The sequence below is a fragment of the Sparus aurata genome, unplaced genomic scaffold, assembly GCF_900880675.1.
Source record: "Sparus aurata unplaced genomic scaffold, fSpaAur1.1, whole genome shotgun sequence".
Classification (NCBI taxonomy): Eukaryota; Metazoa; Chordata; class Actinopteri; order Spariformes; family Sparidae; genus Sparus; species Sparus aurata.
Window position 1 is genome coordinate 131,813 of NW_022045104.1, and position 14,374 is coordinate 146,186.

Below are 14,374 nucleotides of genomic sequence, written 5' to 3' on the forward strand. Positions count from 1 at the left end.
TCCTTGGCCCAATCTGAAGAGTAAAATAAAATCTGTTTAATAAAAAAAATAAACTATACAGATTAAATTACCGTACTGACCCGAGTAAAGGACGAGTTTAATTTTCGATGAAAATGATGTGAAAAAGTGGGGTCGTCTCATAATCGGGGTCTAACCGTTACCATGGTAACCGTGGTCAAGAACCTCGGTGTGAAAAACTTGCAAGAGCGTCTCTCAAAGTCTCACTACACAGGCGCAAAGTGCAGCGTGCATTTGTGGTTTGTTGTGTATTGAAGTCGTGACGGAGGGAGGACATATTTTGGCGACTATACGAATGCAGAGGGACAGTTCAGTCGAAGTCAGCAGCTCTGTTTGAACGTGCGAATACGATTTTTATCACAACTTTGGCGACTCTTGCTGCATTCATTTCAGCTCCGTTGACCGGAGCAGTATCTACTGGTGGCAGACGACACGATGACAGACAGAAAGCCTGCTGTCTTGATAAGGTTTTGCCTGTGATACTATTTTACTATTTTATTTCAATATTCATCTTGGTGAAATTACTTCAGTTTATCAAGACATTTTAAAAATCCCAGTGTATACCAATAACCGTGATCATTTTGGTCACTATTACCGCGGTATGAAACGTTCATACCGTTACAGACATTGATCTGTAATCAACCAACATTCTGCCTGTGAATACTCTCGTTCATCCAGGTCATAGATATATCAAGGAAACTGAATCGAAGGCAACTGGATTTGTTTATATGTATTTGAAATACATACAAATAAATCCAGCAGCCTTTGATTCAGTTTCCTTCAGAAAACCAAAATCATGTGACAGCATTCTACAAAAGGATGGAAAATTAAAGGAAAACCCAAAGATTTTGTTAAAACTGTGTAACCAGTCTATAAGTAGACTGGCATCCTGTAGAACCTGGCTGAGCCACTATCAAGGTAATGCAGTTACAATTTCAAGTGGTTTCAAACTCTGAAAACACCACATTAAGATTCAAGCGTTTAAGGATATCAGCCCTGATTTATGCTTTAAAATGTGTGTCAAACCTGCAGATTGTTTGATACCCTTTTCAAAATACCATACCGAATATTCAATACAATATATTGTGATCTGTCAACACAATAATAAGTTTGATGTGTGATGCTTACAGAGTCATTATTTATTAAAGGATTCATGGCAAAACTCTTTCCAGACTTTCTTTTCTCTAATGCCACAGTGCCCTTAGTGTTGAATTCAAAGAAGACAAAAACTTTCATTAAAAACAAATGACTTTATTCAGTGCCAATGAGGATAAGTTAGGTATAGATAAAAGTAGGAAACACTTTAATTTTATGTGACCTGTCCAGATCATGTCCTGAAATCAAGTTTCCTCTATACTGAAGTGTGTCAGCTGATAATGGAGCTCTCGGGTCACACAGATCATCCTGATGCCTCTTCTGTGGATGCTGATGCTTCCTGATGCTGCTGGCCGCTGTCTTCACAGCTGTTGTCTTGACTGAAGCAACGCCAACCCAACAAAACCTTCCTCCTCTGATGGTTTCTCATACTGCAAGGAGAGTCTGGCGGGGTCCAGGAAAACCTCAAACACAGCATCATCAGGTCACTCTGATGATGCTGTAAAATATGGCAGAACCACTGTTACTTATATTATACGGTCATGATTAATCAGTCCCAACCATGCACATAACCACTGCATACATGTGGCTTTGAATGAAGGAGAAGCATGTAGTGGTATGGTGATCTCAGTACTAAAGTCAGGGTGATTACAGTATTAAAACCCAAATGACAGCAACATGTTGTTGACAATTACATGTAAATACTTTCTTTGTTCAGTTGTCCCTCTGTAAGGATCACTCTCTGTTGATGTGGCAGGCCTGCCCTTAGCAAAAAGTACTTTATTCAAGTGTACAACAAGTATACTTATTTTATACTAAAACTGAGGCAGTATACTTGAAGTGTACTTTTTAGATACTATATTTTATATACTTAAGAAAAGTATAGTCAAGTATACTTGGCTTATACTGAAAAGTATGTAGAATAGTCTAAGACTAAGTACATTAATACTTAGACTTACACTTATACTAAAGCTTATACTTATACTTTAGTATACTGTAACGCCCTTGACTGTGGCGCAAAGACTCTTGGGCAGTGGCGTGCACAGACATTTTGGGGGGCAGGTGCTCAGTGAAAAATAAGGGAACTTTATGCAGCATGTAGAACTGACGGCTGCCTTATTATAGCAGTGTGAGATTTAAAAAATAAGCCTACTGCTTCCCTGCTGTAGCTGCCTAGAATAGAATAATAATAGTTTTAGTAATAGCCTAGTTTTTAAGGTTGAATATAGCCTATTAAGGTAAATACAAGATAACTGCAAGTCTTGTAACACAGAAATAATTTGTTGGTACAAAATAATATAATTAGCTAAAATAGCTTAATGCCTAATTTAGTACAGCCAAACCACTCTGTGTAGTTAAAATAAAATGTTGACAGCTTTTAAGGTATTTCAGTAAAATTAGAGGAACAGTTCAACTTTAAAATCTGAGCTTTAAAATGCCCTGAACAGTGAACATGACTCTTGACTCTGACCTTTCCTCTTCCTCTTCCTCTTCCTCCTTGCTGCTGGTGGATGCAGAGAGCTGCTCCCCTGGACTGCCTGCTGTAGCTCCCTTTCTTTCTCCTTTCTTATCTTCTCCTTTCTAGGCATTATGCTGCAATTGGTAAATAAGAAGAGACCAACAATATGAATAAGACTGTTTATATTTCAACAAGGCACAGGGCGACTTTTTCTGCAGGCAACTGGCAATTGCCTGTTTGTCATGTAGCCTATGTAAACCTACACAATAGCCTACTAAATATTTATCTTAAGTAAGTATACTGATAGATTGACATGCTGTAGGATACCAATGACAAACTCTACCGGTGGTCATCATCACATCATATCTATTACTGATTCTGGGTAGCGTCTAGCTTGCTAAGCAGGTGAGCAGTCGGCTAATGTCTGCCCAGCTGTGTGGCGTTGAGACCGGCTACTTCACAACAGAGACAAATAAATGCTTAGAAACTGAGGCTGAGGGGCCAAACAACACACTCGACTCCATTCATGTATGTGTTACCTGGCAGGTGTGCAGGGGAGGAGGTGTGTTTGGGCTGCAGCTGCGCACTGTCTGCTGCTACAACGCGCCTCCGTTTGTGTCCGCTCTGCGCGTTCACGTTGACAGAGGTGTGTGCGGGTGGGGGGGATATTAACTGGAGCATTATTATCACACGCTTTTAATCGATGAGCACTTATAGATGATCATGTCAGCATGGGCCACCAACAAAAAAACAAAAAACGAACTTTCAAAAGGGCACTTGCTTGGTCCAGAGGGCAAAGGGCATCACCTAGTGTCTACCTGTGCACGCCACTGCTCTGGGGTATTCTGTTGTTGTCGGTGTGATTATGGTTCGTGAATGTGTTTGTGAATGAGATGATGTGTAAGACGGTTGAGGGTTAATTCACATCCTTGTTCTGTGGTTAAATTGTGTCGAATTAACAAAGATGATAAAAATGTTGGCACCGTGAGTGAAGGGAGAGACTTCCCGTCTATGAAACTATCAGTCTGTGTGGTAATAAATGGTGAGTTTCTGGCTAGCACTCGTCACATTACAAGTACTAATACTGAGTATATCTTGATCTAAATGCAGATTAAGGTCAAGTCATTGACGTGTGCTTACATTTAAGTTAACAGAATAAAGATGTTTTTCACTACACACATTTGCATTGAGGTATTAGCCCTATTATAAACTTGGACTAGGACTAGAAGTATATACTTAGTACACTAGTAGTATATAGATGAGTGTACTTGATGTATACTTGAAAGTGTACTTCTGTGAACTTAAAATGAACTTATAAAGTATACTTATAAGTATACTTTTACAAACTTAAAATGTTCCAATTTAGTCCGAAGAAGTATTAAATTAGTATACTTTTTAGTATGCTACAAGTTCATGGTCCATAGTATACTTGCTATACTTATAATCAAGCATACCTAATAAAATGAACTTTAAGTATACTACTTTTTGCTGAGGGTGATAAAAGTGTCGTGACATTTGGAAACATTATTAGTATGTTTATTTTAGTGTAGGCATGTTAATTATTTTGAGCACTAAATGTATTATTCCTGTTTTATTTGAACATGGTCGTGTTCTCTGTTTCTTTGAATATTGTCAGTAGTTGCACCTACCATGCTTTTATGCAGAATGACAGGATTACACTGTTGAAGGCCTCAGTAGTGATGGCTGAGCATCTCCACATCACTTAAGACTGTCTGAGAGACAGGACTGACTGCCACTGAGCCTGAAAATAATATTACAGAGAGAGTTCAAACACTGAATTAGACTGTGTTAGTTTAAGCAAATAAACAGGCAACTAATAAATAAATAAATAAATAAATAAATACATACATACATACATATTTATTTATATATATATATATATATATATATATATATACACAGAAATGAAGGGATATTTGAGTAACTCACAACATGTTTATCAACTCTGTCAAAGATGTGGTGGTGTCTGCAGGGTCGGGCGGTCTTGTAGTGGTATGTTGGCCTGTGTGCAGAACAGTTACAGTTTACTCCAAAATCAACTCAAATATATGCACCAGCAGCAAACAGTTTGCAAAACAATGATTACAAGTCATGGTTTGCCAGTATGGAGGAAGATACTGATTAAATAGAGCATCTGCTTTAGACTGTGATCTGTGTTGTGACTGACACTCTCCTAGTGATGCTCTGGGTTGTTTATGATGCAGTTCAGGACAACATGACAGCAACAGGGGAGACTTGGAGCTGTTGACAGTAGGGACAAGCAGAAGAATACACAGACCCCCCATAATAACAGTTTTAGTTGAAACTGGCCTCTGCAGGGGGATTCCTTTTAAAACAAGGTCTATTTTGATTATTTGTTATGCATCCATGCACCTCATTTACATTAGAGTAGATGTCTTAATCATTGTTGCTGCTTATGTCGATCATCAGCCATCTGACCATGACTTACCTGCTCACTTGTACTCATCTCACTACCTGTTGCCATGGTCAGATGGCTGATGGAGGACAGAGGCACATTTACATTTAGCCAGTTATATTGCCCTTTATTTACAATTTATTCTGATGTGCTGGAGATAAACAGAACATGATCTGAAATGAATCTAATTTGAGGCGAATTTGTCTTTCTTCATCTGTCCAGTGTTCGAACAAACAGAAGCACATGGCTAATTATTATGCAGAATGACATCATCAAAGAATTCACTGGGATATTAAGCTTACTCAATAATCCATTGTCAAATGCAATACTGACATTCTGAGGGTAGTGATGGTTTGATGTCCTGCATTCATCTTAAAACGTGCCTCATGACTGTTCGACTAACAGAATGATAAAATGTAAAACCTTTAGGCTAATAGTGGGAGAGACACAACGAGGCTAACGGCTTAGCTGTCTGTGATGCCATGCACAGTAACTTACTTAGCTGCTAAATTATATAACTTATACACCTCTACTGCTCATGTCATGTTCACGTAACTTAAAACTCATACAGACATTTAACACACCACCTCATCCTCCTTTAGCTGTCCCTCAGTAAGGTTTAAATACTTCATAGGTCCAGCGATGCTAAATTAGCCAGGTTAGCTGCGGACAGTGCTGATGCCAGGCTCAACAGGCTAACATGAAAAATAAACAGTAAAGCATCATAAGAAAGGGCAAAACTTACAGCTTCCAAGTTTGAAGTGAGCATCAAACAATCCTTGATCTTCATTAAACTTCTTTGTACTGCCACAGGAAGGCAGTCTGCAGTAGTTTTCACACACATGTCAGAGTTTTCCAGTTGTGGGGTTATTTCCAATTAAAATGAAGTGAATCCACTCAGCTCCTCTGTCCTCTGAGGTGGGGGGCTATTCAGCCAACAACAGAGACCTTTCAGTGATTAGCTGTGTATGTGAGAGGAGAATGTGTGTGTGTGAGCAGGCCAGAATGAATTATGTCTTGTACGGCCCCTCATACAAATATTTGACATACGCCTTCATTTCGTCTTCCAAAAGGGATAGGCTTGGATCTGTCTACCCGTAACCAATTCATGAGGTGTCATATGCAAATCTCGGAGTGCACTCAAAACGCCATCAATGCAAGCGGAAGCGCAGCTACCCAATGTAGACCCGTGTGTTGGCAGATTTTGACACTGCGGTTGTCACGGCCCTTGGCTGTCATGCCCTGCCCCGGCGTCTGTCATCATGTTCTAGTATGCAGATGGCGTGTGCCAGCCCTGGCTCCTGATTGGTGTCTCTGGTTCCTGCCTGGTCAGGAACACTGAAGAAAGCTCCACACAAATCTAACACTGTGAAGTACGTAGCTTCTGGAGGAATCTGAGCCAATAATGTGTGTGGATCAGGTACATCTGCTGGGAAGTCAGCCACCACCTCATTCACTGCTCTTAAATCATGCACCAAACGATAAGTGCCATCTGGTTTCTTCACAGGCAACAACGGCGTGTTGCTTTGAGGATTTTGAGTTATCTTCAAAACATTTGCTTGTAGCAGTCCTTTAATTCCCAAAATTGCCTCCTCCTGCAGTGGGTACTGATTCTTCCACAGAGGCCGGGCTCCGGGTCGGAGCTCAACTTTCACCGGCTGAGCTGATTTCACAAATCCAACATCAGTGCTGTGTTGCGACCACAAACATTTTGGAACCTGCTGCAACATGTCTTCCATCAAGCGATCCGCATCTGACGTGACACTGAACAATGATTCATGTGTCAGTTGTACTGCTTGCGGCTGTACCACTCCTTGGGCGGAGATCACAATTTTTATGAACTTCTGATCTTTACTTTCCCAAATAGCAGCCAACCGCTGCAATAATTTAATGGAATCCTCATGACAGATTTCTCTGTCTGGGGAACAAATGATAATATCATCCATGTATTGAATAACAGTGCTCTTCAATATCTGACCTATACCCCTCTAAATCTTCTTTCAACACTTTATTAAACACATGAGGGCTGTGTTTATATCCCATAGGCAGCCTCTGATATTGATAAAATTGTCCCTGATATGTGAAACTGAACAATAACAAGAGTCGCCTCTATTTTCTGAGGAGGCTCCGCTCTTTTTAGTCCGGTGGCATAGTGAAAATACCATTACAGAGGTGATAAAAGCACCAAATTTTGCATGGTGTTTCCTGAGGGTCTATAGTGTAATTCTGGCCTAGGAGCCCTCAGAAAAAAAACCTCATATTAGCAGTATATCAATATCAATGAAATATGCTAAAAACACAGTGATTTTCAAGTTCCTGCACAAGCTAAAGTGTTCAAATGAATCCCAAAGTTAACATTTTATAGTTTTATTTATGTGTATGAACTTTTACATAACTAAAGCTTCAATACATGACAAGTATTGAAAAAGTATAATCTTTATTGGCCCTGTAATTGATAATTATGAGTCGTTACAGGTGCATTTGCAAAGAGGTGAGCAGTCTTGCCAGCCCATAGAGCCCCATTGTGAACCCGGAAATGTTGAGTACACCAAAGTTTTATATTAGAAATGTACAGTGTGGGTCCCCAGTATTAAGAAACTGCTGGCTGCTAACTTGCATATGTTGGGCAATTTGCATAATTAGCATAATTAGCATTAATTAGTATTGATCACCTATATGGGCAATATTTCAGCAACTGCTTGGCCGATTTGGAAAATATTGGAGTGGTTTTGGGGGTTATTAAGGATGCTGAATCCATTTCTGATATTTTCAAAATTCAAAATGACAGTTTAAACCAAAAGTGGCCATATTTCAAGGTGGGCCGATTTTTATTAATTTTGAGTCGATTTTGAGGCTATTTATATGCTTAATACATTGGACCTGCATTTCAGAATCAATAGAGCACAATGTCACTGGTGTGAATGTTAGGATCTTATATTTCTTCAAATTGCTTCAGTTCTGCTTGCGTTTTTTGGCTGCTCAGTTTTGTGTGATTGTCACTGTGGTAACTGCATCAGGCAGAATACTGGCTGGATGGAAAGATGGACAAAACAGAGCTTTTTATATTTGGATCATATCATCTCAATGCAAGTAAGTTGATCAAACAGAAGCAGATAACAGTGATTACAGTGTGTATGTAGTGCATATTTAATTTTTTTTATATATATATGTATAGCCTAATATCTCTATAGCCTACTTCTAAACCGTCTCTAAAATATGGTAGGAGTTCTTTTGAGTAAAATCCAAAGACTTAATCCAGAGTAATTAATACATCAACAGTTAAAGTCGTGTAAAGCAAATTCAGCTATTTTCTTCTCAACACATTAAACAGGTCATTCATGTATTTCCTTATAACATGTAAAAAGCCATTCAACCATTTAGAATTTAATTTTGGAGCTATAGGCTCCCAAACTGTGTTTCAACATTTCTGTGTTCAGGATTTAATGGGCGGGTCAGAAATCCTGGCTGCGGCCAGGATTTGCATAAACCGGCCCTGCTGCGGAAGCCACATAAATACATTCAGCACATTAGCTTCGGAGGTTTTTCTGCTTGCTCTCGAGTCTCGGATAGCATCTCTGACAATAGTTTGCAGCTAGCTAACCAGTCAACCAGTCAGCTAACCAGTCATGTCTCCTCCACATCGCTCTGCATCTTTCCTGGATGCCACAGTGTGCAGGGTGACGGCGCTGTTAGCTTATTTAAGTTTCCTAAGGACGACAACGTGAGGAAACGGTGGACCGATTTTGTCAAGAGGAGCTACTGTGGAGAGTTTAAAATCACCACCATCACCCGTCTGCAGTGTCCACTTTACCCCCGATAGTAACAACAACTGTCCCCAGGTAAAGTCTGGATATCTGAAGAGTCTGTTGACGCTGGTCAGTTGGGCCGATCGGACCCTCTCCGTACCCGGCTTGCATCCTCCTGTCTTGACGACAGCGCACGCTCTCATCTCCGCCGCCGGCCAGACTTTAGATTCTCTGCCCGGGCCGACCCTTGATCAAGCATTTGTGTGTGTGTTTTTTTAATAACTCAAAATAATGACTGTAATTCCAGCTACAAAAGGCGCATCTCTCTCCTCCCACCCTGTTGTTTGTGTCGCTGCGTGGTTTTACACGTGAGTGAGTGTCCTCTTGCTAAAAAGGTGACTTCTCGCACACGTGACGTCACTCCCTGAGACGCAAGAAGAAAGCAAAAATATATATATTTACTCAGGAAAATGACAAAAATAATAGTAATGCACATTGATTTGAATCCGATTTGTGGTAATGTAAGTGCAACATGGAGCTTGAACAGCCCACGTATTAAAAAAATGTCGGGTTTTAATCGGGCTCGGGCTCATAATTACAGTTAATGTGTCGGGCCGGGCCGGCTCGGACACAACGTGCACGGGCTCGGCTCAGCTTGGGTCGGTTGGTCAGGCTTGATTTTTTTGGGCCAGATCTAAGCTCTAAGTGTAAGTGTGCGCTTATTGTACATTTGGGCAATTAAATGCATGTTGCTGAAGGTGCAAATCCTGAAAGTGATTTTACATCGTGCATCCTGTCATGCCCATGTAATGTTAGCAAATGTTATTGCATTTGATCATGACATGATTTGGCCTCATTCCCTGAGCGGAGTCCATCTGACAGCACAATGATAATCTACAGGTAATATTCTATGTGCACCAATATAGCTATGACAAGGAATTATATGTAGACTGGGGTTTTATGTTTGTGTGTAATGTAAAACATGGACTGTGAGGAACGAGGCTGAGCACTATCAGTGTCTGACTCAGAGTCAGTTTCTGGCTCTGATGGCTCCAACAGGTCGGGCTGGGTCCGTCTGATGATGCTGCTAGCTTCCATTGTTACTGTAGGTTACGTCCTTGTACAGAACACGGAGGAGGCTCCTCCCTGTGTGGGCGTGGCTCCAGCGCCTCTAACTGACACGCCCCCAGCATTTCACAGCAGAGAGAAGTGCTGGTTTTTCCAGGATTTTGACACCTAATTTTATATACTTGGCAATTTTTTTAATCATTCAAATTTGGCTCAGTGGTCAATGTCACATGTTTCTGTGGTAGACAAACAAGGGAAGGGAGTGAAAGGCATGAAGGGCATCTCCACCAACTCTGAACATGTCACAGTGTGGAACCAATCTTTCGGCATCGGCTCCCACCTCTCCAAGTCATTGGATGAGATGTACTACGATGCTGAAGCTTTGGAAAAGACAATGAACCCCAACAGAAACAAAGAAGAGGGTAAAGGACAACGGGAGTTGGACGCAGAGGACCGAGCTAAAATCCTGAGAGTGCTACGGGAAAACTCTCGCCAACTCACCACAGAGACTACTACCCTCTACCATATCATGTGAATGTGCAAGATGCATTGAAGATCAGGCAAGACATGAGCACATTGTTCTCTTCATCGCTTACTGGGGGATTTCCTGCACCCATCTCAAATAAGGTGGTGACAATGAAATTCAAGACAAAAGGAGTGAAAGTCAATGGGAAGATCATATGTGACCTTGAGGTGTTGTTTGCTTCGGCTGCTGGTGGTGGGGAGCAAGAGAAGAATGGAGCTCTCTACCCTCTTTATCTACGAGCTCGGCCCGGTCCCTGCATCCATCATCGGTGAGTATGGATGCCTCAGAAACAGTAACAAGTCTGTGATTGTTCAGCGTCTTGAAATCCTAGTTCCCAATCCCCACCCACCAGACGTTGTACTCGTTGATGCATCGCAGCTAATCTATCGCGTGGTGTGGCCATTGTAAGGCACTGTGGCTGATTTCGCAGCCAGAATGGGGCGCCGGCTGGATCACTACATCACCCAAACATTTGTTATCTTAGACCGGTATGAGCAAGTCTCTGCCAAAGACCACAAGAGGCAAAGAGCTGGGGGGAGCTCAATAGAGTACAACTCTTACTGAAAACCCCCCTACCTAGCCGCAATAAAGTGATGAAGGACAAGACAAACGAGTGGAGGCTAGGCGAGCTCCTTTGCACACACAACACAGGAGATCACATCGAGATGGTCAGCAGAGCAGACAGTATTGTCACTCATGACGAAGCAGCCAGGCGTGGTGCTAAAACTGTCCACATTCTCAGCGATGACACTGATGTGTTTGTGCTCATGGTCTGTTGGTGCTGGAGGGTGGGTATCACATGTCACCTGCAGATGAGAGGTGGCTATGCATGCTTCCTAGGGTGTGACACCACCTTCTATCCCGTCGGCAAAGGGCAGGTGTCCACGCTCAAGGCCATGAGAGTAGTACCTGGTGACCTGCTTCACTTCATTGGAGAGGAGGGAGCTACTGATTTGCAAATCACAGAGGCAGTGAGGGTTTTTTTTTCCTGGCTCTGTACAGCCGCAGGAAGTCTGCATCTCTGAATGTCGCCAGATATGACTTATACCGAAAGTGCAGAACCCCCCAGCACTGAAGACACTGCCTCCTACAGAGTGCAACATGCACCTCCATGGATGGCGTGCCCATCTACAGCAGACCGCCCTGATCCACAAGCTGTGGACATCACCAAGTTTGGATGGAACAAGAAGGAAGGTGAGAAGGAAGGAGAGGAAGTCATCATGCCTGTCCTGGATGCAAGCCCTGTTGCTCCTCCTGCCCTGTTGGACATTATCAGCTGTAGCTGGGTTAAAGCCATGTACAACAACAAAGTGTAGCTGCACAGCTGCAGGCCTGTACCAGCTACTGCTGCTGCAATGGCTATGACATGTTGCAACCCGCTCACACACTCACAGCAAGAAGAGAAAGACGACAAAAATATAGTCGAAGAAGTAGATGAAGACAGAGCTGATGATGATGTTGTTGATGAATATATGGTTATATAGTGCAGAGTAGCAGAAGTACAAGGTGCTATTGCTTGATGAAAGTTTTCTAGTTTTCTGCTGTGATAATTTTGGGTATACGTCTGTTTTAAAATCTGTTCCAGGACTCTTGTGTTCTACCTGTAACTTGTATTATACTCCTTTCTCTATATTATTTATCCATAGTCATAGTTTGATATGGTACTTGCCTTTGTTACCTCCAATGTCACCTCAGAGTGTAATGCTATGTGAATTAAAATGTACATATTCTGCATCATTTGGATAATTGTGTTCATAAATATCCTGCAATTTATTTTTATAGATTGAGTGTCCTCTAAAACATCTACATTAATTTTGAGTCAATGTAATAATTTTTTTTAATAAAAAAAAAAATATGGTTCAAACTGCCATTTTGAATTTTGAAAATGTTGGATATTCCCGTCGGCATCAAATGTTGATACTTCATGGAGAGCACCTTGATCTTTGCCACCCTCACAGAAGAAGCACTTGTGAATATCCAGTCGTTGCATTTCATCATTTCATCGGCTTTCCCCCTCCAGATTCAACAGCAGTGCGTCTAGCTATGTACTGTCACACACAAATAGGATTTAATGTGATGTGATGCAGCATAACATAAAACTAATGGCCAAACTATGATCTCAGTAGATGGCTATATGAATGACCTAAAGTTGAATTAAAAAATAAAAGAGAAAACCAAGATCTCTTAACATTTAAGCAATCTTTGCTGCCTTTTTTTTTCTATAATTCCGCCTATATTATACAGGGCTTTTGAGGTTTTTTGGGGTCTAAGATGTCTTGGTACTCTATTTTACACTTATAATTTGGAAGATCTACTGGCCAGAGCACAAATTAACAAAAAGAAGCTTATTGAGTGGTCTTAAATGGCCATTACCATGAAAGTTTTACTCGAGAGGAAAAACAAAAAGACGTTTTTCTTGGATATTGTTTTGTGAGTGATTTGACACTAAATTTCAATATTTCAGCTGGGCTCCTAGGCTGAAATCATTCAGGAGGTCCTAAAGAAGCTTCATGTAAAATTTGGTGCTTTTATCACCTCGGTAATGGTAATATGTAATTTGTGCACTACCCCACTGGACTATTTAACATCTGCCGGACGATGCTGAGGATGTTTTATGAGTCTGTGGTGGCCAGTGCTATTCTGTTTGCTGTGGTGTGCTGGGGCAGCAGACTGAGAGCAGCAGATGCTAACAGACTCAATAAACTGATCAGAAAGGCCAGTGACGTTGTGGGGGTGGAGCTGGACTCCTTGTCAGCAGTATCAGACAGGAGGATGCTGTCGAAGGTGCTGGCGATACTTCAGCATGTCTCTCACCCTCTCCACAACGCTCTGATGGAACAGAGGAGCACCTTCAGCCAGAGACTGATCACTCCCAAATGCACCAAAGAGCGCCACAGGAATTTCTTTCAGTACAGTCACAACTAAAATACTAAACAAATCCTAAAAAAGCCATTAGAAACTTAAAATTGATTGGTTCCATAAAAATACATAAGAAATTTTGAGTATTGGGTAATTTTGGTACCAGTGATCCACTAATGAAAGTCATGGTTTGTATTCAAAGAAACATTTTTTTTGCCATGCATAGTGTCTATACAAAGCCAGCACATTTGAAAGTTCTACAGAGACAAAAATGGCTAAGACAAGGAACCTAACGCAGGAAACACGCCTTAAGATTCAGATTCTCAGCCTGGAAGGGAACAGCTGCCGGCAGATGGCCAGGAAGTGCAGATGCAGTCCTTCAGCAGTTGGATACACTCCGAAATACGCAGAAATACAGACAAACTAACAGCTTGGAAGACGGACCAAGATCTGGGCGTCCAAGGGTTTCCTCAGCAAGAAATGACCGCATCCTGAATCGCATGTGCAGGGAAAACCGCCGAATGATATCACAGGAGCTTCAGCAGCAGTGGTCAAACCAAACCGGTGTCCAGTGTTCCACCCGCACTGTACGTGGCTGACTTTTAGATCACGGCTTAAGGTCCTACAAGGCTGTCAAGAGTCCCCTGATCAATGAGAGACAAAGGTTAGCCCGGCATCGTTGGGCCCAAGCACACAAGAACTGGACAGCCAGGAATTGGAAGAAGATTCTGTGGTCAGATGAGTCCAGTTTCCAGCTTTATCCTTCTCCTGCTAATGTGAGGGTACGCAGAAGGCCAGGCGAAGCATTATCTCAAGCATGTACATACCTACTGTCAAGCATGGTGGGGCAGTATCATGGTTTGGGGATGCATGAGTGCTGCTGGTGCTGGTCATCTCACTGTCTGTGATGGCACGCTGAACTCTGCCAAGTATTGTGCCATTCTCGAAACCCACATGCTCCCATCTGCACGTGCACTGTTCGTCGAGGTCAAAACTGGATATTTCAACAAGATGATGCCCCTTGCCACGCATCCAGGACCAGTAGAACTTGGCTGCAGGAGCACAGTATCCAGGTCTTAGACTGGCCAGCTCAATCCCCGGACATGAGCCCCATTGAAAATCTGTGGTGGATTATCAAAAGGTCCGTTTCAAAGCATAAACCAAAG

The 14,374-nt window shown here is 41.9% G+C and overlaps 1 long non-coding RNA gene across 1 annotated transcript; it reads right to left on the bottom strand.

Annotated features, from left to right (window-relative positions):
- Positions 1–4,110: 4,110 nt before the first annotated feature.
- On the bottom strand, positions 4,111–6,113 carry LOC115577599 (uncharacterized). Its single transcript, XR_003983223.1, has 3 exons — positions 5,755–6,113; positions 4,523–4,595; positions 4,111–4,334 (listed from the first exon to the last, which is right to left on the bottom strand). It is a non-coding gene; the product is annotated as an uncharacterized LOC115577599 (long non-coding RNA).
- Between the last annotated feature and the right edge of the window lie 8,261 nt (positions 6,114–14,374).